Source organism: Nansenia antarctica, assembly GCF_963989245.1.
Source record: "Nansenia antarctica genome assembly, chromosome: 7".
Taxonomy (NCBI): domain Eukaryota; kingdom Metazoa; phylum Chordata; class Actinopteri; order Argentiniformes; family Microstomatidae; genus Nansenia; species Nansenia antarctica.
In genome coordinates, this window is record NC_137677.1 from 37,971,695 (window position 1) to 37,976,694 (window position 5,000).

The window sequence follows — 5,000 nt, forward strand, 5'->3', positions numbered from 1 at the left end:
TGGAACTTTTGGATTCAAACCCACACAACACAAAGAGGCATTCCAGAGCTATATTTAGCTCCATCCTCTCTCTACTACTACTAACCCCCCTCCCCCCCACCCAGATGAAGTCAGCTCTCCTACTAACCCCCCTCCCCCCCACCCAGATGAAGTCAGCTCTCCTACTAACCCCCCCTCCCCAAGATGAAGTCAGCTCTCACATTATGGTGACAAAATGTTTGAGTTTAGTCCATCAGAGCACAGCCAAGCAGGTGGCAGCGGGGGTGGGAGGGAGGGTTAGGGGGCAGAGGGGGCAGGGGGTTGGGGGGGGAGAGAGAGAAAGAGAAAGAGAGGAGAGAGAGAGAGAGAAAGAGAAAGAGTGAAGGAGAGAGAGAGAGAAAGAGAGGAGAGAGAGAGAGACAAAGAGAGAGAGAGAGACAAAGAGAGAGAGAGAGACAAAGAGAGAGAGAGAGACAAAGAGAGAGAGAGAGAGAGAGACAAAGAGAGAGAGAGAGAGAAAGAGAAAGAGAGGAGAGAGGAGGGGGGGGTGTTCTGGGGCTGATCCTGGATTGGGTAGACGGAGTGTGAAGAGAAGTGGGGTTTTGAAGTGAGCGATGGAAGGCAGCACTCCTTCATAAGGCCAGGGGGTGTGTGGGGGGGGGGTCTCTTTCAGATGCAGGAGGGGTTAATACCAGGGACAATAGAGAGGGGGGTCTGGGGGCTTGGAGACCCCTCTGTAAGGGGAGCTACCCCCCCAGCCACCCCGAACCTCCACCAGTGACCATGGACACAAGGGTCATGTCCTGACAGGCAGGGGGGGGTGTAGGAGGAGGAGGAAGGGAGGGGAGGGAAGAGGGGGTGGAGGAGGGTGGATGAGGGGGAGGGAGGGAGGGGAGGGAAGAGGGGGTGGAGGAGGAGGAGGAAGGGAAGGGAAGAGGGGGGGTGGAGGAAGGGTGCATGAAGGGGTGCAGGAGGGAAGAGGGAGGGAAGAGAGGGTGGAGGAAGGGTGGAGGAGGAGGAGGAAGGGAAGAGGGGGGGTGGAGGAAGGGTGGAGGAGGAGGGGAGGGAAGAGGGGTGCAGGGGAGGGTGGATGAGTGTGAGGGAAGAAGGGAGGGGAGGGAAAAGGGGGTGGAGTAGGGGGAGGGAGGGGAGGGAGGGAAGAGGGGTGGAGGAGAGGGTGATGGAGGAGGAGGAGGGAAGAGGTGTGGAGGGTGGATGAGGGGGGTGGTGGAGGAGGAGGGGAGGGGGGAAGGGTGGATGAGGGGGTGGAGGAGGAGGGGAGGGGGGAAGGGTGGAGGAGGAGGGGAGGGGGGAAGGGTGGGGGTCCCGCTGGCTACACCTAGGGGGAGGTTGTCTAATCCCTCTTTACTTGGACAAGAGATTAAGAGATTAAGAGATTCTCTTTTTATTCTGTGGCCTCCGCTGCTGATAGTCTCTACGCCCCCCCCCCCCCCCCTGATTACCCTGCAGGTCCAGAGAGACGCTCTCTATTACCACAGAGACAGAGGGGGGGGAGAGAGGGGGGGGGAGGGACAGAGAGAGAGGAGGAGAGAGAGAGAGAGAGAGAGGGGGGGGAGAGAGGAGGAGAAAGCGATGGTCTCTATTACCACAGAGAGAGGGGGGGGAGATGGAGAGAGAGGAGGAGAGAGCGAGAGAGGTGGGGGAGAGAAGGAGAGAGATGGAGGAGAGAGAGAGAGAGAGAGAGAGAGAGGGAGGAGAGAGAGAGGGGGGGAGAGAGAGAGAGGGGGGAGAGAGAGAGATGGAGAGAGAGAGAGAGGAGGAGAGGAGGAGAGAGACAGAGAGAGAGCGACAGAGAGACAAAAAAAAAAAATCACTGAAGACACAACAGTGATTGGCCTGATCACCGACGGCGATGAGACGGCCGACAGGAGAGAGGTGGACCACCTGGCTCAGTACAGCTAGGAGGACAACCTCTCTCTCAACACTGACAAGACCAAGGAGCTGGTGGTGGACTTCAGGAGGAAAGGTCAGGAACAGGACCCCATCACCAACAACGGGTCAGCCGTAGAGAGGGTCAGCCGTTTTAAGTTCCTCTGCGTCCATATCTCTGATGACCTCACCTGGGACGTGCATACCAAACATCACCTCTGACGACCTCACCTGGGACGTGCATACCAAACATCATCTCTGACGACCTCACCTGGGACGTGCATACCAAACATCACCTCTGACGACCTCACCTGGGACGTGCATACCAAACATCATCTCTGACGACCTCACCTGGGATGTGCATACCAAACAGGTGGCGAGAAAGACAGAGCAGCGCCTCTTTCACCTCAGGAGGCTGAAGAAGTTTGGCATGGGGTCCAAGACCCTGCGGGCCTCCTACAGAGGCACAACCGAGAGCATTCTGACTGGGCGCATCACTGCCTGGCACAGCAACTGCACTGCCCTCAACCGCAGAGCTCAACAGAGGGTGGTGTGGACTGTCGAGCGCATCACTGGATGTGAGCTTCCCTCCATCCAGGAAATATACAACAAACGGAGAGTCAGCAAAGCCCAGAGGATCCCAGCCCCCCCAACCACAGTCTGTTAGACCCCAGCCACCCCAACCACAGTCTGTTAGACCCCAGCCATCCCAACCACAGTCTGTTAGATCCCAGCCACCCCAACCATAGCCTGTTAGACCCCAGCCACCCCAACCACAGTCTGTTAGACCCCAGCCACCCCAACCACAGTCTGTTAGACCCCAGCCACCCCAACCACAGTCTGTTAGACCCCAGCCACCCCAACCACAGCCTGTTAGACCCCAGCCACCCCAACCACAGTCTTTTAGATCCCAGCCACCCCAACCACAGTCTGTTAGACCCCAGCCACCCCAGCCACAGCCTGTTAGACCCCAGCCACCCCAACCACAGTCTGTTAGACCCCAGCCACCCCAACCACAGTCTGTTAGACCCCAGCCACCCCAACCATAGCCTGTTAGACCCCAGCCACCCCAACCACAGTCTGTTAGATCCCAGCCACCCCAACCACAGTCTGTTAGACCCCAGCCACCCCAACCATAGCCTGTTAGACCCCAGCCACCCCAACCATAGCCACCCCAACCATAGCCTGTTAGACCCCAGCCACCCCAACCACAGTCTGTTAGACCCCAGCCACCCCAACCACAGTCTGTTAGACCCCAGCCCCCCCAACCACAGTCTGTTAGACCCCAGCCACCCCAACCACAGTCTGTTAGACCCCAGCCACCCCAACCACAGCCTGTTAGACCCCAGCCACCCCAACCACAGTCTGTTAGATCCCAGCCACCCCAACCACAGTCTGTTAGACCCCAGCCACCCCAACCACAGTCTGTTAGACCCCAGCCACCCCAACCACAGTCTGTTAGACTCCAGCCACCCCAACCACAGTCTGTTAGACCCCAGCCACCCCAACGACAGTCTGTTAGATCCCAGCCACCCCAACCACAGTCTGTTAGACCCCAGCCACCCCAACCACAGTCTGTTAGACCCCAGCCACCCCAACCACAGTCTGTTAGACCCCAGCCCCCCCAACCACAGTCTGTTAGACCCCAGCCACCCCAACCATAGCCTGTTAGACCCCAGCCCCCCCAACCACAGTCTGTTAGACCCCAGCCACCCCAACCACAGCCTGTTAGACCCCAGCCATCCCAACCACAGTCTGTTAGACCCCAGCCACCCCAACCACAGTCTGTTAGACCCCAACCACCCCAACCACAGCCTGTTAGACCCCAGCCACCCCAACCACAGTCTGTTAGATCCCAGCCACCCCAACCACAGTCTGTTAGACCCCAGCCACCCCAACCACAGTCTGTTAGACCCCAGCCACCCCAACCACAGTCTGTTAGACTCCAGCCACCCCAACCACAGTCTGTTAGACCCCAGCCACCCCAACCACAGTCTGTTAGATCCCAGCCACCCCAACCACAGTCTGTTAGACCCCAGCCACCCCAACCATAGCCTGTTAGACCCCAGCCCCCCCAACCACAGTCTGTTAGACCCCAGCCACCCCAACCACAGCCTGTTAGACCCCAGCCATCCCAACCACAGTCTGTTAGACCCCAGCCACCCCAACCACAGTCTGTTAGACCCCAACCACAGCCTGTTAGACCCCAGCCACCCCAACCACAGTCTGTTAGATCCCAGCCACCCCAACCACAGTCTGTTAGACCCCAGCCACCCCAACCACAGTCTGTTAGACCCCAGCCACCCCAACCACAGTCTGTTAGACTCCAGCCACCCCAACCACAGTCTGTTAGACCCCAGCCACCCCAACCACAGTCTGTTAGATCCCAGCCACCCCAACCACAGTCTGTTAGACCCCAGCCACCCCAACCACAGTCTGTTAGACCCCAGCCACCCCAACCACAGTCTGTTAGACCCCAGCCCCCCCAACCACAGTCTGTTAGACCCCAGCCACCCCAACCACAGCCTGTTAGACCCCAGCCATCCCAACCACAGTCTGTTAGACCCCAGCCATCCCAACCACAGTCTGTTAGACCCCAGCCATCCCAACCACAGTCTGTTAGACCCCAGCCACCCCAACCACAGTCTGTTAGACCCCAGCCACCCCAACCACAGTCTGTTAGACCCCAGCCACCCCAACCACAGCCTGTTAGACCCCAGCCACCCCAACCACAGTCTGTTAGACCCCAGCCACCCCAACCACAGTCTGTTAGACCCCAGCCACCCCAACCACAGTCTGTTAGACCCCAGCCACTCCAACCACAGTCTGTTAGACCCCAGCCACTCCAACCACAGTCTGTTAGACCCCAGCCACCCCAACAACAGCCTGTTAGACCCCAGCCACCCCAACCACAGCCTGTTAGACCCCAGCCACCCCAACCACAGTCTGTTAGACCCCAGCCACCCCAACCACAGCCTGTTAGACCCCAGCCACCCCAACCACAGTCTGTTAGACCCCAGCCACCCCAACCACAGTCTGTTAGACCCCAGCCACCCCAACCACAGTCTTTTAGATCCCAGCCACCCCAACCACAGTCTGTTAGACCCCAGCCACCCCAACCACAGTCTGTT